We start from the raw sequence: 24,783 nt of genomic DNA on the forward strand, positions 1-24,783 counted from the left end.
CGCCCCCCCAAAAAAATCAACCCTAGTATTCATTAGTGGCCCCATTCCATTCCCCACCCCCAGCGCTGGGCAACCACTAGTCTATGGATTTGCTTTTTTTGGACATTTTCTATAAATGGAACGATACAATATGTGGCTTTTTGTGTCTGGCTTATTTCACTTAGTGTGATATTTTCAAAGTCTACCCACATTGTAGCATGTATCAGTACTTCATTCCATTTCATGGCCAAATAATAATTCATTTATGGCCATACCACATTTGGTTTATCTATTCCTCAGTTGATTGACATATGGGTTGTTTCCATTTTTGGTGGTACTATGAATATGTGTGTACCAGTTTTCCTGTGATATATGTTCTCATTTCTCTTGGGTATATGCCTGGGAGTGGTGAGAGAACTTTTTCTGTTTGATTAAAGAGGAGGATTTCTTTCTCCTTTATGTTGGAGGAATTCCTCAAACATCTACTGACTCCTGGTGATCGTGTTTCTATCTAAATCTGAATTTTCAGCATCCACACCTCGGCCCAGCCTTTCAAGGTACCCAAAGCCTCCAAATTCTAAGATTTTTCAAGATGACAGTGTGTGAAGACATCTATACTTTACTGTCCTAAAACCAAAAGTCTCATGAATACATTAAAAATCAACTACACAAGGGCATCTGGGTGGCTCAGTGGGTTAACCTCTACGGTTAGCTCAGGTCATGATCTCAGGGACTGAGCCCTGCATCGTGCACTCTGCTCAGCAGGGGGCCTCCTTCACCCTCCACTTCCCCCCACCCCACTCCACCCACTCCTTCGCACTCCACTCCTCCCCCCCCACCGCCTGCCTCTCTTGTCTACTTGTTGATCTCTGTGTCAAATAAATAAATAAAATCTTAAAAAAATTAAACTATGCAATTATTATACCCATTCTTTTTATTTTTTAAAAGGTTTTATTTGATTTTTTTTTTAAGATTTTATTCATTTATTTGACAGACAGAGATCACAAGTAGGCAGAGAGGCAGGCAGAGAGAGAGAGAGAGGAGAAAGCAGGCTCCCCGCCAAGCAGGGAGCCCGATGCGGGACTCGATCCCAGGACCCCGAGATCATGACCTGAGCTGAAGGCAGCAGCTTAACCCACTGAGCCACCCAGGCACCCCTGTAGATTTATTTGAGAGAGAGAGAACAAGTTGGGGGACGGAGGAGCCAAGGGAGAGGGAGAAGCAGACTCCCTGCTCAACAGGGAGCCTAACTCAGGGCTCTGACGCAGGGCTTGATCTCAGGAACCCAGGATCTGACCTGAGCTGAAGGCAGACACCTAACTGACTAAACCACCCAGGCATCCCTGTATCTATTCTTGAAAAAAAAATTGTAAAGCTAGAATTCCATTATAACAGGGACCAAGTTATTTCCCTCACACCAGCTAAAAGCATACTTCCTGTGTTAATTGCATTTCCAGAAGCAGATTTTCTTGATTTTTTTATTGTTAGGAAATGTTTTAGAGGTTCCTTAAATCTTCCCTAAGTAAGATTAAACTCACTTTCAATCACCATCATGAGTCTATGAACCTTATATTTATATATGTATTACTTTGTGCGTTTGAATTTTTAGGAATGGTATCGTATCATTTATATCATTCTGAAGTTTGCCTTTTTCATACAACAATGTGTTACATGTTTTTTTTTCTTTTTAGCTTCCTTGTATTGTAATACATTTTATAATAATATATTGCATTTATTTTATTATTTTTAAAAATATTTTATTTATTTATTTGACAGAGAGAGATCACAAGTATAAAGAGAGGCAGTCAGAGAGAGAGGAGGAAGCAGGCTCCCTGACGAGCAGAGAGCCCGATGCGGGACTCGATCCCAGGACCCCGAGATCATGAACTGAGCCGAAGGCAGCGGCATAACCCACTGAGCCACCAGGCGCCCTAATATATTGCATTTAAAAAAATTCATTCCCCTTTTGATGGGCACTTAGACTGTTTCTGATTTTTTGCCCTTTCAAATACCACTCAAATGAATATTCTTATATCGGTTTTCTTAAGCATACATGTGGGTGTCTCTCACTCATAGATTCACTGGGTCATTTAGGTGTATTTTTCATTTTTATTAGATGCTGTAAAGTCATTTTCAAAGTGCCTGTTTCAATGTATACTCCCATCAGCAGTCTTTAAAAGTTTCTTTCCCCAAATCTTCCCCAGTAGTTGATATTGCCAAATAACTAATTTTTGATATCATTGGTGAAAAAAATGTATTTCAATGTTTTAATTTGCATTTTGTGTTTATTAGTGAAGTAAGCACCTTATCAATTTTATTGATTGTGTGGATTTCTTCCCTATACATTGTTGTTTATATTAAAATGTGCTCATTTTTTTAGGATTGGTTGTTTTTCTCACAGATATGTAAAAGTGTTCTGAATTTTAGTCCATTAGAGATGATGTATTTCTTTGTTAATTATAATTTTACTTTTTTTTTTTTTTTTTTTTAGAGGGAGGGAGAGAAGAGGGAGAGAATCTTAAGCAGGCTCCGCCACTCCATCTCACAATCCTGAGATCATGACCTGAGCCAAAATCGACAGTTGGATGCTTAACTGACTGAGCGCCCCCCACCGGATGTGGCATAGTTTTACTTTGTAATGGTATCTTGGACCATATCATTTTTAAAAATATTTTGATGTTATCAAATTGATTAGTCATTTCCTTTGTGGTTTGAATTATGTTTTAGGAATGTATTTACTATTGTAAAAATATAATAATTCTCCCAAAACTTACATATATTTTATATATTATATTAAATATATGTATATTTAATGTATTTCAATCAGAATCCCCATACAGTTTGATGGTTTTTTTCCCAAAAGATTTTATTTATTTATTTTAGAGAGAGAGCACAAATGGGGAGAGAGAGAGCACAAATGGGGAGAGAGAGAGAGCATCTCAAGCTCAAAATGGGGCTTGATCCCACGACCCTGAGATCACCCGAGCAGAAACCAAGAGTCACACGCTTAACCGACCGAGCCACTCAGGCGACCCCACTTTGGTTTTTTTTTTTAATTGGATAAAATGATCCTAAAGGAAGATGCAGACAGCAGATTAATCTTCACATTACGTGAAAAGCTTTTATAAATTGTTAAGGAAAAGACGTGCAATCTAATAGAAGAATTGACAGACAACATGAAGAGACAATGCAGAGAGGAGAAAATTCTCTAAGAAATACGAAAAGATGCTTGCATTCACAGATAGTCCAGGAAATAAACTTAAGGGTGAGATGTCACACTCCACCTTGTTGGGCAGACAAAATATGGGAAAGACTATTACAGCTATTGGTAGCAGGGATTTAGAGTAAGGATACTTTTACCTTTAACTTTTTTTTTTTTTAACCTTTAACTTGTAATGAAAGGTAATGAACTGACTTATATACTGGGAAAAAAAAAACTTTAAAAAAATCTTTAAATTTTATTTATTTATTTTTAAAAAAGATTTTATTTATTTATTTGACAGAGAGGGATCACAAGTAGGCAGAGAGGCAGGCAGAGAGAGAGAGACAGACAGACAGAGAGAGAGGGGAAAGCAGGCTCCCTGCTGAGCAGAGAGGCCGATGCAGGGCTCGATTCCAGGACCCTGAGATCATGACCTGAGCCGAAGGCAGAGGCTTAACCCATTGAGCCACCCAGGTGCCCCCCCGCAAAAAACTCTTGTCTCTATTCTACACCTCTCATTACACAATTTTGTCTAGATTCATGGTTTTCTTTAATTTTAATCTAGACTCAATGCATGATTTCACATAATTCTATTTCTCATTATTTTTATGCTCATCTGAACAGCATTCTATATTTCAATTATGTTTTAATAACATATCCATTTAGTTTTTTGGATTTTTTATATGGGCAATCATATTGCCTAGTCACAATTTTTTCTTCCTCTTTCTCATTTCCTATGTCTCATTTTTTTTTTTCCTCCCTCCCTCCCTTCCTTCTGTCCGTCTTATATCAAGGCAAGGATTGCCAGTCCATCAGATGCAGTGATAATGGGTCTTCTTCATCTTGTTCCTTTTTTAATTTTTATTTTTAAAAAGATTTTATTTATTTATGTGACAGAGAGAGAGGTCACAAGTAGGCACAGCAGCAGGCAGAGAGAGAGGGGGAAGCAGGCTCCCTGTTGAGCAGAGAGCCCGATGCAGGGCTTGATCCCAGGACCCTGAGATCATGACCTGAGCTGAAGGCAGAGGCTTAATCCACTGAGCCACCCAGGCGCCCCTTGTTCTTTATTTTAATGAGATTATGCAACAACATCTAAGTTTTATCACCAACTAATACCTATTGCAGGATTTTTGGTGGATATCCTTTTCCAGGGTAAAGAAATCCGCCTCTCTTCCTTCTCCAGTAAGAGCTTTTTATATTCTTTTCATGGATGGCTATTAAATATCAAATTCTCTTCCTGCTTCCATTGAAATAATTACATATTCTCTCTTCTTTAATCTGGTGAGTTACATTGATAAATTTCCTAATGGTGAATTAACCTTGAAATCTTGAGATAAACCCTACATGGTCATGTTTTATTATTTAATGCAGTGTTGGATTCAATCTGCTAATATTTTATTGTTTTTGCAAATATGTTTAAAAAGCCTAAACTTTGGGGTGCCTGGGTGGCTCAGTGGGTTAAAGCCTCTGCCTTCGGCTCAGGTCATGATCCCAGGGTTCTGGGATCAAGCCCTGCATCAGGCTCTCTGCTCAGCAAGGAGCCTGCTTCACTTCCTCTCTCTCTGCCTGCCTCTCTGCCTACCTGTGATCTCTGTCAAATAAGTAAAATAAATAAAATCTTTAAAAAAAAAAGTCTAAACTTTTCTTACACTCTTCTTCGCTCAAGTCCCAGTGAACTTTGCTTAGAGATATAAAATTTTAATCTGCTCTATTTAACTCAATGTATTGACAATGAATCTCAAGTTTAATTTCGGCAGGAAGCATGTGAGAATTACTCTTCTCATCTTCCATCTGTTTTTGTTTGATTTAGGAGGGATTAGGTAAAAATCTGAATACCCATAATCAGACAGTGTTTATTGGACTGGGAGGAGTGTGGAGGTTGAGCATGAGACTTCCTTTACTCCTTCTAGAAACTGGGAGTATGCAGTTCAATAAATGCTTAAAGGCTAGATGGCAGTGTAATGAGAAAACAGCCATTTTGACCTGCTGCCTTGGCACTTCACAATATAACAATTCTATTCACACCTGGAGTCTGGGCGTTTAGATAAGTACCTGAGTTTAGGATTCCACCCGAAGTTCCCCTGTGCTTTTCCTGGGGCACCTTTTATGTATGTATGTATGTATTTATTTACTTACACACATTTTATATACACACACATACATATGTATATATACGTATGTATACACACATAATATATAAGTGTGTACACACATATATGTATACATATTGTGTGTGTATATGTGCACACAATATATACACATATATGTGTGTACACACACATATATGTACATATATATACACACAAACATTTTTTTAGGAAGGGACTGGGGAGGAGCAGAGGAAGGGTGAAAGATAATTTTTTTTTTAAGATTTTATTTACTTATTTGATAGGGTGCTTGGGTGGTTCAGTGAGTTAAGCTTCTGCCTTCGGCTCGGGTCATGATCTCAGGGTCTTGGGATCAAGCCCTGCATCAGGCTCTCTGCTCAGCGGGGAACCTGCTTCCCCCTCTCTCTCTGTCTGCTGCTCTATCTACTTGTGATCTCTCTCTCTGCCAAATAAATAAATAAAATCTTAAAAAAAAAAAAGATTTACTTATTTGACACAGAGAGACACAGTGAGAGAGGGAATACAAGCAGAGGGAGAAGGAGGCTTCCTGCCAAGCAGGGAGCCAGATACAGGGCCTGATCCCAGAACCCTAGGATCATGACCTGAGCCAAAGGCAGATGCTCAATGACTGTGAAACACTGAGGCACCCTGAGAGAATCTTAAGCATGCTCTGTGCCCAGCGCAGAGCCCAGTGCAGGGCTGTGAGGCTCAATCTCACGACCCCAAGATCATGAGCTGAGCCAGGATCAAGATTTGGGTGCTTAACTGACTGAGCCACCCAGACTCCCCCAGGGTACCTTTTAAAGTAACCACTTAGTGGTGAACCCTTAAAAAGTCAGTGGCCTCTCCCTCAACCACTTTATAAGAGGTCCTTGCTATCCTCCTTTCTACCTCCTGCTCACTGATGACCTGGGGCAGAGGACTGCACTTCCTCTAGCTTATAACAATCCTTGTGACTTAATTTTTTTAAAGATTTTAGTGCTCACTTCGGCAGCACATATAGTAAAGATTTTATTTATTTGACAGACAGAGATCACAAATAGGCAGAGAGGGGGGCGGGGGGTAGGGAAGCAGGCTCCCTGCTGAGCAGGGAGCCCGATGCAGGGCTTGATCCCAGGACCCCGAGATCATGACCTGAGCTGAAAGCAGAGGCTTAATCCAGTGAGCCACCCAGGCGCCCCTTCTGCAGGCTAGAAGTCTAAAGCTAAGGTGCCACCAGCAAAGGTGGTTTCTGGCAACACCCCTATTCCTGGCTTTCAGATGGCTCTCTTTTTGCTATGTCTTTACATGGCCTCTCCTCAGTGCATGTGGGGGAGAGAGAGAAAATGTGTAACATCTCATGGTGTCTCTTCCCCTACACATAAAGAGACACACCAATCCTATGGGATTAGGGCCCCACTCACACTACCTCCTTTAACCTTAACTACCTTCTTAAACTCCCTATCTCTAGATACTCTTACACTGGCAATTAGGGCTTTAACATGTGAATTTTGGTGGAGGGGTGGTCACAATTCAGTCTGTAACACAATCCTTTTGAAAAGAATCCACCAACATCTATTAAAATTAAAAATGTTCTTGGTCACAATAGCCAACACATGGAAATAACCCAAATAATAGTCAACAGATGAATGAGTAAACAAAATGTGGCCTGTTCGTACCATGGAATATTATTCAGCCTTAACAAGTAATGAAATTCTGGGTGCCGGGGTAGCTCAGTCGGTTAAGTGTCTGCCTTTGGCTCAAGTCATGATCCCAGGATCGAGTCCCAAATCAGGCTCCTTGCTCAGTGGGGAGCCTGTGTCACCTTCTGCCCCTCCCCGCTCTCAAGCTGTCTCTCTCATTCTCTCTCAAATAAATAAATAAAATCTTAAAAATAAATAAATTAATTTAAAAACCTATAAGTAATGAAATTCTGACAAATGCTACAACATGGATGAACCCTGAAAACACTGTCCTAAGTAAAATAAGCCAGACAGAAAGCCACAAATGTTGTATGGTGCCTCTTACTATGTATGAGGTATCTAGAATAGGTAAATTCATAGGAGAGAAAGAAAGTAGAATAGAAGTTACCAGGGCCTGACAGGAATGGGGAGTGGTAATTATTTGTTCATTACTTAATGAAAAACTTCTGGCTAATATGGTAAGTTTTACATTATGTGTATTTTATTATAATAAAAGATACAAGAACAAATTTAAATATGCACTCCAATTATACAACGAATACCACAGAGGAAAAATATTCTTACTCTCACACAACAACATAGATGAATCTCAAAGACATATGGCTGAGCAAAAGCCAGGCACAAAAGAATACAGCATCATTTGTTCATCTGAAGTTCAAGAGCAGACGGACAAATCTATATTGATAGACATCAGGACAGCGGTTTCCTCTCGATGGAGGATTATTGACTTGGAAGAGGTATAAGGGAGGTTTCTGGGGAAAGTCTAATAATTTGATCTCAATAGCGGTTACATGGATATATATCTATATACATCTTAACTGAGTTGTGCATCTGGAATTAATGTACTATCTGTATGACATCCATAAAGAAGTAATAAAGGTATGTATCTTTTGACTCCGTTTACAAAAACAAAAGCATCACTATATAACAACAAAAGTTTAAGAATTTACTGCAGCAATTTATGGGGTGCCTGGGTGGCTCAGTGGGTTAAGCATCCCACTCTTTTTTTTTTGGCATCTGTTCGCAGAATTTGCTTGGGGTTCTCTTTCTCCCTCTCTCTCTGCCCCTCCCTCCTTGACCTTTTCAAGAAGGGCATACATTAAGGCATGTGGGGGTGGGGTCAGAGGGTGGTGCAGGTCCTAGCAAGAATAGAAGCTGGAAAAGGAGCAAAGGAAAAAAAGTGGCTTTTTTCAAGGGGTCCCTTGAGACAGGAAAACTGAAGGCAGACGCTTAACAACGGAGGAAATGATATAAGAAATAAAAGAAAAACTTAAGTCAGAATTTGAAAAACAATACAACTATGAGGTGATTAAACTCTGGAAAAACGAAATAAAAGGACAAATCTCAGAAATGAAGACTATAAACTGGAAGGAATATAAGACTAAATAAATACAACAGATAATGTCTCAAAAGAAACAGAACATCAAAAGAATTTTTAGGTTGAAAATAAATGAAAAGATATTCAGGATTCAAGAGACACAGATACTAAAGATAGGTAAAGAAGATCAGGAGCTCTAACACAGAGATAACAGACCTAAAGAAAATCAAAGCAGGGGAAGAAAATAAATACTAAAAGCTGTAAATAAAGGGAAGAAATATTTTTTAAAAAGATTTTATGTATTTATTCGACAGAGATCACAAGTAGGCAGAGAGAGAGGGGGAAGCAGGCTCCCCGCTGAGCAGAGAGACCATGCAAGGCTTTATCCCAGAACCCTGGGATCATGACCTGAGTCAAAGGCAGAGGCTTAACCCACTGAGCCACCCAGACGCCACAAGGGAAGAAATATTTTTAAAACCCTACACTGTGGAACAACATATAAAAGAACATTGACTCAGAATGTTCTCAGAATGTTCTAGTGAAATCACTGGACTTTAAGGAAAAAACTCATCTTGTCCTCTTAACCAAAAGGAGCACATGTCCTCTAAAAGGGGAAAATCATATTGTGATTAGACCGTTTGACAAGAATGATCTAAGTCAGTAGAAAACAGAGCAGTATTAACTCAAATATACTTAAGGAAAAAACTGTGGGCCAATGATTTTATATCCAGGAAAACTGACTTGGAAGTTTGAACGGTACAGACAACTGTTGCCATTGTCTTTCACTTCCAAAGTGAGAGAATATAGATTCCATTAGCCCTCCTGGAAGGATCTAGAAAAAAGCTTTAGACAAACAAAATGACCAGAGCAACATCAACACAAGGAGAGTTGGTTTAAGCCATATATATGTATTATATATTAAATATAAATTACTTGTAGAATGGGAATTAGAAGAAAAAGAGTATGGTGTTAATGACTCTATGATCTGACCATGTGGATATAGCACATCTATTAAAATGAGGCGGGAGAATGGGAAGAACAAATACAAAAAATGTTTTGTTTTTAGAAATTATATTGTTGGTGGTATTAGTAATACTTTTATCCAGAGACTAATGTATAATGTGGGATTAAAATACATGAATAATCTTGGGATACTTTAATTTTATAACTCTCTAAGTCCTTGAGAAAAACAGGGTCTCTTCTCATTGTGGAAGAAAGTAAGTACAGATAATCATGTAGTCCAGGTTAAGTAAAAGGCTTGTAGCATTTTACTTGAAGTGGAAGTAGAAGTATCCACGTAAATTTCACAAGGCACTTTTTTTTTTTTTTAAGATTTTATTTATTTATTTGACAGATCACAAGTAGGCAGAGAGGCAGGCAGAGAGAGAGTGGGAAGCAGGCTCCCCACTGAGCAGAGAGCCCGATGCGGGGCTCGATCCCAGGACCCTGAGATCATGACCTAAGCCGAAGGCAGAAGCTTTAATCCACTGAGCCACCCAGATGCCCCTCACAAGGCACTTTTTTTTTTTTAAAGATTTTATTTATTTATTTGACAGAGAGAAATCACAAGTAGATGGAGAGGCAAGCAGAGAGAGAGAGAGGGAAGCAGACTCCCTGCTGAGCAGAGAGCCCGATACGGGACTCGATCCCAGGACCCTGAGATCATGACCTGAGCCGAAGGCAGCGGCTTAACCCACTGAGCCACCCAGGTGCCCATCACAAGGCACTTCTGATGAGGGAGCAGAAGCCAAGCTGAGGACAAGACACAAGCTGACACCTCGTAAGCTCCCCAGCCCCCGAAATCCTGGGGTAGGGGGGATCTGTGTGACATTCCTCAGGCACTTCTGGCTGCCCTAAAACTAAGGGAAAGGAAAAACAAGAATCGTTAACTGATAAGAACCCCAATCCTGCAGGATGTGAGTCTCCATCAGTTTACAAATGTCTTAATGATTTTTTTAATTTTTTTTTTTAAAGATTTTATTTATTTGACAGACAGAAATCACAAGTAGACGGAGAGGCAGGCAGAGAGAGAGAGAGGGAAGCAGGACTCGATCCCAGGACCCTGAGATCATGACCTGAGCCGAAGGCAGCGGCTTAACCCACTGAGCCACCCAGGCGCCCCCAAATGTCTTAATGATTTAAAGGGAAAAACATTCGTACCAACAGCCTAACTTTCAGAGATCCGTAACTCAATTTCTTGGAGCCTTAACATTAAATTTATGACCTGCCGCCCATTGACAAATAATTGAGACAGAAAGCCCTTTTAGAAACGTTCCTTTCTCCTTACCTCCTCCAACTCCCAGGTATAGTCAGTCACCTCTCACATTTGTAATGCAGCCTTTTCTGCCATGGGTCCTGTCCCTGTGCTTTAAATAAAATCACCTTTTTGTGCCAAAGACATCTCAAGAATTTTTCCTTGGCTGTGGGCTCTGGAACCCAATGGTACTCAAAACTACATCACTTTGAGGGCACCTGGGTGGCAGGGTCCTGGGATTAATCCCTGAGTCAGGCTCTTTGCTCAGCGAGGAGTCTGCTTGAGGACTCTTGCTCTCTCCTTCTCCCTCCACTCCTCTTCAGGCTTGTGTGCTCTCACTCTCTAAAATAAATTTAAAATCTTTTTTTGTTTTTTAAAGATTTTACTTATTTAGCAGAGCAGCAGAGGGAGCAGCAGAGGGAGAGGGAAAAGCAGGCTCCCTGATGAGCAAGGAACCCAATATGGTACTTGATCCCAGGACCCCAAGATCATGACCTGGGCAGAAGGCAGATGCTTAACTAACAGAGCCACCGAGGTACCCAATGATGGAGAAATGTTAAAAGGACCCAGGAGCTGGCTTGAAAGGATTCTAACTGGCCAAATCTGAAAAAATTTGAGCATCAGAATGAATAATGTTTAGATCCATGAGTTCGAGGGCACCTGGGTGGCTCGGTCAGTTTAAGTGTTTAACTCTTGGGGCACCTGGGTGGCTCAGTGGGTTAAAGCCTCTGCCTTCGGCTCAGGTCATGATCCCAGGGTCCTGGGATCGAGCCCCGCATCGGGCTCTCTGCTCAGCAGGGAGCCTGCTTTCTCCTCTCTCTCTCTGCCTGCCTCTTTGCCTACTTGTGATCTCTGTCAAATAAATAATAAAAAAAAAAATCTAAGTGTTTAACTCTTGATTTTGGCTCAGGTCATGACCCTGGGGTCGTGAGATCGAGCCCCATGTCAGGCTCCACACTCAGCAGGGAGTCTGCCGGGTCTTCTCTCCCTCTCCTTCTGCCCCTCCCCCACAAATATACATAGCTTAAAAAAAAAATCCATGAGTTCATACAAATTTTAAAAATGTTACATTTATATAACAATGGGGCAAAATCATCTTTTTTTCTTTTTTTTTTCTTTAAAGATTTTATTTATTTATTTGACAGAGAGAGATCACAAGTAGGCAGAGAGGCAGGCAGACAGAGAGAGAGGAGGAAGCAGGCTCCCTGCTGAGCAGAGAGCCCGATGTGGGACTCGATCCCAGGACCCTGAGATCATAACCTGAGCCGAAGGCAGCAGCTTAACCCACTGAGCCACCCAGGCGCCCCTGGGGCAAAATCATCTTAAAAGTCATTAAAGAGATGGGGTGCCTGGGTGGCTCAGTGGGTTAATAAGGCTCTGCCTTTGGCTCAGGTCATGATCTCAGGATCCTGGGATGGAGCCCTGCATCAGGCTCTCTGCTCAGCGGGGAGCCTGCTTCTCCCTCTCCCTCTGCCTGCCTCTCTGCCTACTTGTGATCTCTCTATCAAATAAATAAATAAAAAATCTTAAAAAAAAAAAGTCATTACAGAGGGATGCCTGGGTGGCTCAGTCTTTTTTTTTTTTTTAATTTTAAAGATTTTATTTATTTATTTGAGAGAGAGAGAAATCACAAGAAGGCAGAGAGTCAGGCAGAGAGAGGGGGAAGCAGGCTCCCTGCCCAGCAGAGAGCCCGAGGCAGGGCTCCATCCCAGGACCCTGAGATCATGACCTGAGCTGAAGGCAGAGGCTTAACCCACTGAGCTACCCAGGCACCCCCTGGGTAGCTCAGTCTTCAGCGTTTGCCTTCAGCTTGGGTCATGGACCTGGGATCGAGTACCACATTAGGCTCCCTGCTCATTGGGGAGCCCACTTCTCCCTCTGACTGCCACTCCCCCTGCTTGTGCTGTCTCTCTCTCTCTCTCTGACAAATAAATAGGTAACATCTTTTAAAATCAATAAAGAGAAAGAATCAAGTATTTATCCTGCCTTTTTTCTTTAACTCCTTTTTTTTGAGTGGGCTCCACACCCAATATGGAGTTTGAACTCATGACCTTGAGATCAAGAGTCACATACCCTACCAACTGATCCAACCAGGCACCGCTTATCCTGCCTTTCTTATAATGTTTAGCACTGGGTAACCAAAAAGTAGATGAGGGGAAGTACCTCTTCATGAAAATATTCAAGCTACGGAATGAAAATGAAATCACAGATTTAGAATTTCATTATTTTCAACACCAAGAGAATTTATCGAACAGAAGCAATTGCTAACATCACAAAAAAGAGAGACAATCAGACACAAGGGACCTTGAATGAAAGAACACACCGACACCTGTGGTGTTGCCAAAGGCATCAAGTCTGAGTCTGATCAGACCTCTAGATTGAGCTGCCCGCATGCAGGAAATGCAGAGGAGGGAGGAAAATGGTGAGCTACACTATTAGTACACAATCAGCCAAACCCAGACTACAGGCAGAAGGGAGGGTACACAGATCAAACATCTGGGGTCTTCAACAGATAAACTGTTAGGAAAAAAAGGGGGACAGAAGAGGAAATCTCTAGATGCAGGAATAGAAAACAGAAGATCGTTTCTTCACCTCTACAAGAGGTGGAATGAAAGCAGTTCCTATCAGCTCAAGATGAGGATTAAGGGAAAGATTAGACAACACCTTCTTTTATTATGACATGACCATTTATTTATGTATTTATTTATTTTCTTTCTTTTTTATATTTTTCTTATTTATTTATTAGAGAGAGAGAAAGAGTGAGCATGAGAGGAGCGAGGTCAGTGGGAGAAGCAAACTCCCTGCCAGGCAGGGAGCCTGATGCGGGACTTGATCCACTGACTCCAGGATCATGACCTGAGCTGAAGACAGTTGCCCAACCAACTGAGTCACCCAAGTGCCCTTATTTATTTTCTTTCTTTCTTTTTTAAATATGCTCTACACCCAACATGGGGGCTGGAACTCATGACCCTGGTATCAAGAGCTGTATACTCTAATGACTGAGTGAGCCAGGTGCCCTAGACAACAATTTGATATGAGCTGGGGCAGGGCAGGGTGTTGACAGGGCTGGGAGATCAGAGTAGTGTGCTCAGGGAAAATTAGTCACTTGTAACTAACAAAATCTTCTGCAACTTAATTCTAATCACCATGTGAGGTATGAACATTCCTTCAGCAACCAATTTTTTTTTTTTTTAACTTCCTCAAGCTTTATTTTCTATTGCCCGGTAAGGGAATTATCTTTAAGCCATTTTAATTCTGTTTGAAACTCAGCAGCTTTTTTTTTTTTTTTTAAAGTAGGCTCCTCCCCTAGCTTGGAGCCCAATGTGGGGCTTAAACTCACGACCCTGATTGAGAAGTGAGCTGAGATCAAGAGTGAGAATGCTTAACCAGTTGAGCCGCCCAGGCACCCCTGGAACTCTGTGGATTTTAAGTTTGATGTTTTTTGCTTTCTCATTCTAAATTCATTTTTTTCCTTCTGAAATAATTTAAAATTTTAAATAATTATAACTGAAGCACTTTTAGCATATCTTCACTATTTTACCCAACTGGACACATTCCAACCAACTGTCAAAGGGTCATCAAAAAATAATAATTTGGGGCGCCTGGGTGGCTCAGTGGGTTAAGCCGCTGCCTTCGGCTCAGGTCATGATCTCAGGGTCCTGCGATCGAGTCCCGCATCGGGCTCTCTGCTAAGCAGGGAGCCTGCTTCCTCCTCTCTCTCTCTGCCTGCCTCTCTGCCTACTTGTAATCTCTCTCTGTCAAATAAATAAATAAAATCTTTAAAAAAAAATAATTTGACAGATTTTAGAATGGAAATAATAAAAATAAGTGGTTTATTCTTACTCCTAACTATCCCTAAAAGGCAAGATGAAATGAAAAGACTGTTGATTTGTATATAATAATACTGAAAAGAATAACATGCCATTAAAAAGGGCTAAAGACTGAAAACAAAACAAAACAAAACTTCAAAGTACGTATCAAATCAAAGAAGTGGGAAAGACTGAAGTAGAGTGTCCCAGGAAGCATACTTACTTGATAAAACTAAAGGGATACAAGGGAATGATACAATGACTTGTAAAAGTCAGGACAGTGGCTACTTTTTAGGGGAGGGAGAGAATGGTGATTGGGACAGGGTGGCGTTGCTGGACAGGTTCCATTTTTTTTTTTTTTCTTTCTTTCTTTTTTTGAAGATTTTATTTATTTATTTGACAGAGAGAAATCACAAGTAGGCAGAGAGGCAGGCGGGGGGTGGGGGGAAGCAAGCTCCCTGCTGAGCAGAGAGCCTAATGCGGGGCCCATCCCAGGACCCTGAGATCATGACCTGAGCTCAAGCCAGAGATTAACCTACTGAGCCACCCAATCACCCCAAGGGTTCCATTTCTTTTTTTTTTTTTAAAGATTTTATTTATTTATTTGACAGAGAGAGAGATCATAAGTAGGCAGAGAGTCAGGCAGAGATAGAAGGGGAAGCAGGCTCCCTGCTGAGCAGAGAGCCCGATGCGGGGCTCGATCCCAGGACACTGGGATCATGACCTGAGCCGAAGGCAGCGGCTTAATCCACTGAGCCACCCAGGCGCCCCAAGGGTTCCATTTCTTGATCTAGATGGTAGTTTCAAGGGCGTTTGCTTTTTTTTTTTTTTTTTTAAGATTTTATTTATTACAATGTCGGAGAGAGAGAGTGCAAGATCATAAGCAGGGGGAGCAGCAGGCAGAGGGAGAAGCAGACTCCCCGCTGAGCATGAGCAGGGAGCCCCGATGTGGGACTTGATCCCAGGACCCTCAGATCATGACCTGAGCTGAAGGCAGACGCTTAACCACTGACTGAGCCACCCAGGCATCCCAAGGGTGTTTGCCTTATTGTAATTTATCAAGTCATATATTTGCTTTGATGATCTTCCATATTTTATTTTTCAATGATAAAAGTAAAAAAACTAGATGCACTTCTGATTCCATATGTGGCTGGTTGATAATGGCTGGAGACAGATTTACACCCTAATCCCTGCAACTTGTAAATGTTACCGTATTTTGAAAAAGGGTGTTTGCAGATGTCATTAAATGAATTAGGGACGTCTGGGTGGCTCAGTTGGTAAGTATCTGGCTTTGACTTGGGTCATGATTCCAGGGTCCTGGGATCAAGCCCTGCATCAGGCTCCCTCCACAGTGGGGAGCCTGCTTCTCCCTCTGCTTGCTGCCTCCCGTGCTTGTGCTTTCTCTCTCTCTGACAAATAAATAAACAAAATCTTTAAAAAAATAAAATGAAGTGCTCGCTTCAGCAGCACATATACTAAAATTGGAACAATACAGAGAAGATTAGCACGGCCCCTGTGCAAGGATGACACACAAATTCGTGAAGCATTCCATATTTTTCAGCAATCAGACAACAAAAAGAAATTAAAAGCATCCAAACCTGCAAAGAAGAAGTCAAACTATCACTCTTTGCAGATGATATGATACTACTATATGTGGAAAACTCTAAAGATTCCACTCCAAAACTGATAGAACTTGTACAGGAATTCAGTGAAGTGTCAGGATATAAAATCAATGCACAGAAATCAGCTGCATCTCTTTACACCAACAAGACAGAAGAAAGAGAAATTAAGGAGTAAATCCCATTTACAATTGTATCCAAAACCATAAGATACCTAGGAATAAACCTAACCAAAGAGGCAAAGAATCTATACTCAGAAAACTATAAAGTACTCATGAAAGAAATTGAGGAAGACACAAAGAAATGGAAAAACATTCCATGCTCATGGATTAGAAGAACAAATATTGTGAAAATGTCTATGCTACCTAAAGCAATCTACACATTTAATGCAATCCCTATCAAAATCCCATCCATTTTTTTCAAAAAGAAATGAAACAAATAATCCTAAAATTTATATGGAACCAGAAAAGACCTTGGATAGCCAAAGGAATATTGAAAAAGAAAGCCAAAGTTGGTGGCATCACAATTCCAGACTTCAAGCTCTATTACAAAGCTGTCGTCATCAAGACGACAGAAACAGACACATAGATCAATGAAACAGAATAGAGCGCCCAGAAATAGACCCTCAACTCTATGGTCAACTAATCTTCGACAAAGCAGGAAAGATTATCCAATGGAAAAAAGACAGCCTCTTCAACAAATGGTGTTGGGAAAATTGGACAGCCACATGCAGAAAAATGAAATTGGACCATTTCCTTACACCACACACGAAAATAGACTCAAAATGGATGAAGGACCTCAATGTGAGAAAGGAATCCATCAACATCCTTATGGAGAACACAGGCAGCAACCTCTTCAACCTCAGCAACAGCAACTTCTTCCTAGGAACATCACCAAAGGCAAGGGAAGCAAGGGCAAACATGAACTATTGGGATTTCATCAAGATCAAAAGCTTTTGCACAGCAAAGAAAACAGTTAACAAAACCAAAAGACAACTGACAGAATGGGAGAAGATATTTGCAAATGACATATCAGATAAAGGGCTAGTATCCAAAATCTATTAAAGAGCTAGCAAATTCAACACCAAAAGAACAAATAATCCAATCAAGAAATGGGCAGAGGACATGAACAGACAATTCTGCAAAGAAGACATCCAGATGGCCAAAAGACACATGAAAAAATGCTCCACATTACTCGGTAACAGGGCAATAAAAATCAAAACCACAATTAGATACTAACTCACACCAGTCAGAATGGCTAAAATTAACAAGTCAGGGAATGACAGATGCTGGTGAGGATGCGGAGAAAGGGGAACCCTCCTACACTTTTGGTGGGAATGCAAGCTGGTGCAACCACTCTGAAAAACTGCATGGAGGTTCCTCAAAAAGTTGAAAATAGAGCTACCTATGACCCAGCAATTGCACTACTGGGTATTTACTCTAAAGATACAAACATACTGATCCAAAGGGGCATGTGCACTCTAATGTTTATAGCAGCAATGTCCACAATAGCCAAACTATGGAAAGAACCTATATGCCCTTCAACAGATGAATGGATAAAGAAGAGATGGTATATATATACAATGGAATACTATGCAGCCATCAAAAGAAATGAAATCTTGCCATTTGCAACGACATGGATGGAACCAGAGGGTATTATGCTGAGCGCAATAAGTCAATCAGAGAAAGACAATTATCATATGATCTCCCTGATATGAGGAAGTGGAGAGGCAATGTGGGGGACTTAGGGGATAGGAAAGGAACAAATGAAACAAAATGGGAATGGGAGGGAGACTAAACCATAAGAGACTCTTAATCTTACAAAATAAACTGAGGGTTGCTGGGGGGAAGGGGGTTGGGAGAGGGTGATGGGGTTATGGACATTGGGGAGGGGATGTGCTATGGTGAGTGCTGTGAAGTGTATAAACCTGGCGATTCACAGACCTGTACCCCTGGGGATAAGAACATTATATGTTTATAAAAAAATAATACATTTTTAAAAAATGAAGGGTCTTTAAATGAAGAGATTATAATGGATCATCTGGGTGGGTCCTCAATGCAATCCTAAGTGTCCTTGTAAGAAAGACAGAGGCATATTTGACCCAGAGGAGAAGGTAATGTGAAGACAGAGACAGAAAGTGATGTACCAGGGATGCCTGGGTGGCTCAGTCCGTTAAAGCCTCTGCCTTCGGTTCAGGTCATGATCCCAGGGTCCTGGGATTGAGCCCCTCATCGGGCTCTTTGCTCAGCGGGGAGCCTACCTCCTCCTCCTCTCTCTCTCTCTCTCTCTCTCTGCGTGCCTCTCTTCTGCCTACTTGTGATCTCTGTCAAATAAATAAATAAACTCTTAAAAAAAAAAAAAAGAGATGTACCCACAAACCAAGGAAACCTCCGTGTTTGTGTGTGTATGTGTTCTTGCTGATGCCTCAACTTCAGACTTCTGGCTTCTAGAACTGTGCAAGGATAAATTCCTGTTGTTGTTGTTGTTTTAAAGATTATTTATTTATTTATTTGACAGATGGAGATCACAAGTAGGCAGAGAAGCAGGCAGAGAGAGGAGGAAGCAGGCTCCCCACTGAGCAGAGAGCCCGATGTGGGGCTTGATCCCAGGACCCTGGGATCATGACCTGAGCCCAAGGCAGAGGCTTTAACCCACTGAGCCACCCAGGCGCCCCTAAATTCCTGTTGTTTTAAGCTACTAAGTTTGTGGTTATCTATTACAGCATCTATATGAATGCACCTGGTAAGCTGAAAGACTTGGCAGGTCAGTCCTTCTACTGCAAGAACAATCTAGATAAATTACAAAAACCTTATTTTTTAAAAAAGCACCAAAGGGCTGTGGAAGGAATGAGGTCTAGGTGAAGTAAAATTCCAGTGATGGAAGAATCTTTCTGAGTTAAGCTGAGCACAGGCTGAGGCTGAAGCTTAACCCATGCAGAATGCCTCCACTTGGGGAAGAGAACTCATCAGTTTTTGGTGGTCATTCAAAGCTGGAGTGACAAGCTGAAAACTTAGGTGGCCAGTTTATTCATGGAACATTTGCTGAACTCAAGGAATGTACAGGAGGCTGGAGAGCCAGACTACAAGCTTCTAAATGGCATACTAAATCTCCCAGTTTGGCCTTATTGGTTAGGAAACAAAGACCTGCACAGGCAGAGGAAGGACAAGAACCTCAACTGGACTCCTCTTCAAGATATCTGCCAGATTCTGAGCTGCATGGAGCAGGAACCTGGAGATCTAGCTTAATCTTCTTCGGTATTTCCATGCTAAGGAGATGAATATCTGCCCAGTGTTCAATCAGAAGATTGTGAGGAAATGCCTAAAAAATAGGAGCGAACAGACTGAAACAGCTACCCAAACCTCATAAAGCCTAATTCCTGACTGGATTGTGGTGATCAGCACCTCACTCTAACTGCCTGAAAGGAAAAAGGGCGAACATGTTCTTTTCTGGTGGAAAAGAACATGATATGGAGCCTCTAGAATTATTCATCATTTCTAGAAGACAATAAAAAATTATTCTATTTGCACAGAAAAAAGAAACATGACCAAAGCAAAAAGAAAAAGATTGACAGAAGAAAACTCACAAATGGTCCAGATATTAGAGTCATCATACTAGAATGTAACAGTAACTGTGACTAACATGTTAAGGAAAACAGTGAAAATAATGGAGAAAATACAGAGAATTTAAACAGAGAATTGGAATTGATAAAAAAAAAAAAAAAGTCAGATGGACATTTTAGAACTGAAAAAAAAAATACAAAATCTGAAATGAAGACTCCAGTGTAAGAGTGCAACAGCAACTGGACACAGAGAGCACAGGATCAGTGAACTGGAAAACAGGTCAATAGAAAATAGTCCAGCTCAAGTGCAGAGATCAAAAAGAATGGAAAATAAAAATTCTGAAGCATGAGGACTTGCTTAAATAAATATCATATCTGGAGTCCAAGGAGAGAAAAGATATTGTTGAGCAAAAGCAATATTCAAAGAGATAATGGCTGAGAATTTTTGAGAATTAATGAAAGATACCAAACCACGGATTCAAGAACCTCACCAAACCCGAGGAAGATAGATACAAATAAAATCATGCCAAGGTATATCCTCCTAACACTAATGAACATCAAAGACATTGCTGAACATCTTAAAATAAGTAAAAAAAAACAAAAAACAAAAAACAAAAAACCAAACCAAAACAAAACCACATTATCTTCAAAGAAACAACAGTATGACACACAGGTGACTTCTAACAAAAATAGCAGAGGTTAGTGACAATGAAATAACATCTTTGAAGTCCAAAAGAAAACAACTGTTGGGGCGCTTGGGGTGGCTGAGTTGTTAAGTGCCTGCCTTCAGCCCAGGTCACAATCCCAGGGTCCTGGAATCCAGCCCCACATTGGGCTCCCTGTTAAGGGGGAAGCCTGCCTGGTAAGCTGAGTTCCCTCTTGTGTTCCCTCTCTCACTGTCTTTCTCTCTCTGTCAAATAAATAAGTAAAATCTTAAAAAAAAAGAAAGAAAGGAACTACTAACCTAGATTTCTAGACGAAAGGGAAAAAATGCCACCACAAAAAAGTTTCTAAAAGATACTTTTATCAAAACACTTAAAAAGGAATAAAGTTGGGGGTCTTAAATTTCCTGACTTCAAATCTTGCTACAAATCTGCAGTAAACCAAACAGTGTGGTACTGTCATCAAGACAGATATATAGACTAATGGGATACAGCAGAGAACCCAGTAATAAACCCTCACACATATATTCGATGAATTCCATGAAATACCAAGACCATTCACTGAGGAAAAGAGAGTCTTTCCAACAAATAATGTTGAGGAAACTGGATCTCCACATGCAGAAAAATGAAGCTGGACTCTTACATTATACCATATACAAAATTTAACTCAAAATGAGCAAGAGATCCAAGGGGCACCAGCTTGGCTCAGTTGGTTGAGCATGTGACTCTCAATCTTGGGGTTATGAGTTTAAGCCCTACATTAGGTGTAGAGATTACTTAGAAATAAAATCTCAAAAAATTGGTAAGAACTCTAAATATAAGAGTTAAAACTAAGGGTACTTGGGTGGCTCAGTCAGTTAAGCATCTGATTCTTGTTTTCAGTTCACGTCACAATCTCAGGGTCTCGGGATGAAGCCTTGTGTCAGGCTCCACAGTCAGTGAGGAGTCTGCTTGAGATTCTCTCTTTTCCTCTCCCTCTGCCCCTCCCCCTGCTCTCTCATGTTCTCTCTCAAATCAGTAAATAAATCTTTTTTTAAAAAAGAATTAAAACTATAAAATTCTTAGAAGAAAACCAGGTGAAAGCTTCATAACACTATATTTGGGGATAATTTCCTGGCTATGATCTCAAAAGTATGGGCAAGAAAAGATGAAATTGACAAATAGGAGTAAATCAAAATGAAAACTTCTGTGCATCGGGGCACCTAGGTGGCTAATTGGGTTAAATGTCTGCCTTCAGCTCAGGTCATGATCTCGGGGTCTGGGATCAAGCCCCACATTGGGCTCCCTGCTCAGTGGGGTGCCTGCATCTCCCTCTCCTTTTGTCTGCTGCTCCCCCTGCTTGTGCTCTCTCTGACAAATAAATAAAATAAAATAAAACAAAATAAAATAATTAAAACTATAAAACTCTTAGAAGAAAACCAGGGGAAAGCTTCTTAACATTGTATTTGGGAATAATTTCCTGGCTCAAAAGTATGGGCAAGAAAAGATGAAATTGATAAATAGGCTAAATCAAAATTTAAAACTTCTGTGCATCGGGGCACCTGGGTGGTTCAGTGGGTTGAGCCTCTGCCTTGGACTCAGGTTGTGATCTCAGGGTCCTGGGATTGAGCACTTCATTGGGCTCTGCTCAGCAGGAAGCCTGCTTCTCCCTCCCTCTCTGCCTGCCTTCTGCCTACTAGTGATCTCTGTCTGTCAAACAAATATCTTTAAAAAAAGAAAAACCAAAAAACTTCTGTGCATCAGTGGACACTGTTGAAAGACAATCTCAGTTACTACCTTTGTAAGACTTTTAGTTTGGTGGAGACAGTCTTTGGACAGTGCCATACATGCTGTAAGAGAGATACTGTAGAAATGAATTCTAGAAGACAAAAGATCGCAAAAGTCCTCAGGGAAGACTCATAGAGGAGTGTAGCCACGGACAAACTGGAAGCTCTTTCTTTCTCATCTTTCCGTTATACGCCCTGGGGCTAGGTCCTGAAAAAACGTCAGGAAATGATTCTTAACTCTTTTGAAGGTTCAAATTCCATTTCTCCTAAAAAGGAGAGTAGTGAAAATGTTTCTGAAGTGATTGTCATGATGGTTACTATTTTCCAATTTAGTCTAGTTTTATTTATTTTCTGAGACTTTCAGGACATCCCCTATACCCAAGGATATCCTGACAAGTATCAGAACCAGTCTGGGGATTGCTGACTTAAAAGCTTTAACTTTGGGGCACGTGGGTGGCTCAGCCCGCTAAGCATCTGCTTCAGCTGAGGTGGTGATCTCCATGTCCTGGATTCGAGCCCCATGTCGGGCTGCCAGCTCAGTGGAGAGTCTGCTTCTCCCTCTCCCTCTGCTCCTCCCCCTGCTTGTGCTCGCTCTCTGTATCTCTCTCAAATGAACAAATAAAATCTTAAAAACAACAACAACAACAAACCTTTAACTTTGGTGGGAGCTAGACATTAAACTTAAAGTAAAAGCCAACCATAGCAAATGAGGCACACTTTACAATAGACTTTCCAGAGGGAAACCTGGGTGGTTTAGTCGGTTGAGCATCTGACTCTTTTTTTTTTTTTTAAATATTTTATTTATTTATTTGACAGACAGAGATCACAAGTAGGCAGAGAGGCAGGCAGAGAGAGAGGAGGAAGCAGGCTCCCTGCTGAGCAGAGAGCCCGATGCGGGACTCGATCCCAGGACTCTAGGATCATGACCTGAGCCAAAGGCAGCGGCTTAACCCACTGAGCCACCCAGGCGCCCCAAGCATCTGACTCTTGATTTTGGCTTGGGTCATGATCTCCATGTAGTGAGATCTGCTCCATCCTGGGCATGAAACCTGCTTAAGATTCTCCCTCTCTCCGTCTCCCACTCCTCCCTCTCTTGAAAAAAAAAAAATTTCCCCCGGATAATACCAGACTGCTTTAAAAAGAGAAGAAAGAAACTTCCTGATTCCCCATGTTTCAGTTTAATTTATGTCTTGTTTTCACCTCATAAGAAAAGACATGCTAGTCACCTTCTTTTGAATATTGCATCATCAAATGTTGGTGGTTTGAGAGCCATTCCACTCACAGACTGGATGATTCTAGACCCTTTCAGTTTTCTTCATTTAGACCTAGCTAATCTCTGGAACTGGTACTGACCCAATAAGAGCCTTATTCTGTGACCTAAAAAGGAGTGAGACCAAAAACCAGCAAGCCAGGAAGTTGCTTCTAAACAGGGACATATCCAGTTAATTGCTGATTGATTTAAAGTTCAGAGGATGAAGGCTCTGGCAGCTAAAATAAGAAGGAATTCTTGTAGTTTCTGAGGAATCCCAGTAAGCCATTGTTTGGTCCCCCTATAATGGGACCATGGTCAAAGGAGCAAGACTGATACAAAGCGAAGGTCTATTTTGTGCCAAGTATCAAGAATCAAACCCACCGCAGAGACCGGTTGGGGCCGCCCCTTACAGAGAGGGCGACCCCTCCCTGTCTCACAGACTAACTTTTATAGACCAAAGACCATGTTGTTGAGCCTGGCCACACACAGGTGGCCAATGAGACTGAAACACACAGAGGAAGCTGCACAGCCATGCTGGAAAGGGAACACCTGGAATTTAGTTTTACGCCCATAGTCAATGGAATTTTTCTGCTGCTTAAAGGGGTGGGAGGCGGCAAGAGCATTTGACAATAAGGAAACCTTCAGACATCTGTCCAGGGTCCCATAGAGTGAGTGATTCATCTATGATATAATATACCCCAGGGCATGCACATTTATACGATTTTTTTTTAAAGATCTTATTTATTTATTTGACAGAGAGAGATCACAAGTAGATGGAGAGGCAGGCAGACAGAGAGAGAGAGAGGGAAGCAGGCTCCCTGCTGAGCAGAGAGCCCGATGCGGGACTTGATCCCAGGACCCTGAGATCATAACCTGAGCGGAAGGGAGCGGCTTAACCCACTGAGCCACCCAGGCGTCCCACGATTCTTTTTTTTTTTTTAAGAGTTTTATTTATCAGAGAGAGAACAAGCACGAGGAGCAGCAGGCACATGGGTAAGCAGGCTCCCGGGTAAGCAGGCTCCCTGCTGAGCAAGAAGCCCAGTGCAGGACTTGATCCCAGGACCTCATGACCTGCGCTGAAGGTAGATGCTTAACGGATTGTCCCTGTATGATTCCTTTTTAAATCTGAGCTTGAAGACTCAGATCTAACTTCACTTGCTCTGTGGCCAGGTAAATACTCCACAAGCTTTATTTATAAAATGGGTCCACACAAGGCTCCTCTGAGAAATACAGATATAAGAGATCCTCATTCACTTTTGACTTTATGTGGGGCTTTTTAATAAAGATCCAAAAAAGGACACGAGAATTTCTGCCCCCTCCAGTGTCTTGAAGTAGCTCCCATACCTACCTCCCAACCAATCTCCCTTTCCTCGAATTTGTGCGTCAGAACACTCTGATGTAGCCCAGACTCTACTGCGATGCAGCGAAGCGCTACGACGTCAGACAATTCCAGCTCTCTGGGTCTTTGCCACCAACCAGGAGGATACTCACGGACAGCTGCGACTTCAACAGGGTTGCTGGAAGCCGCTGGCAGGAAGAAGGTGTGGCCACTGAAGGGTCACTTCCGCTTCCG

General features: G+C 41.4%; 1 long non-coding RNA gene and 1 other non-coding gene across 2 annotated transcripts in view; one reads left to right on the top strand and one right to left on the bottom strand.

The window, feature by feature from the left end:
* The window catches only part of LOC122900509, a 32,938-nt gene extending 8,171 nt beyond the window's left edge, over positions 1–24,767 (bottom strand). The window contains exon 1 of the long non-coding RNA XR_006383241.1: positions 24,559–24,767. This is a non-coding gene — a long non-coding RNA (uncharacterized LOC122900509). The remainder of the gene's footprint in view (positions 1–24,558) is intronic.
* Positions 15,804–15,910, top strand: LOC122901489. The gene has a single exon (XR_006383506.1). It is a non-coding gene; the product is annotated as a U6 spliceosomal RNA (small nuclear RNA).
* Positions 24,768–24,783: the final 16 nt, after the last annotated feature.

This window comes from Neovison vison, chromosome 2 (assembly GCF_020171115.1).
Source record: "Neovison vison isolate M4711 chromosome 2, ASM_NN_V1, whole genome shotgun sequence".
Lineage (NCBI taxonomy): Eukaryota > Metazoa > Chordata > Mammalia > Carnivora > Mustelidae > Neogale > Neogale vison.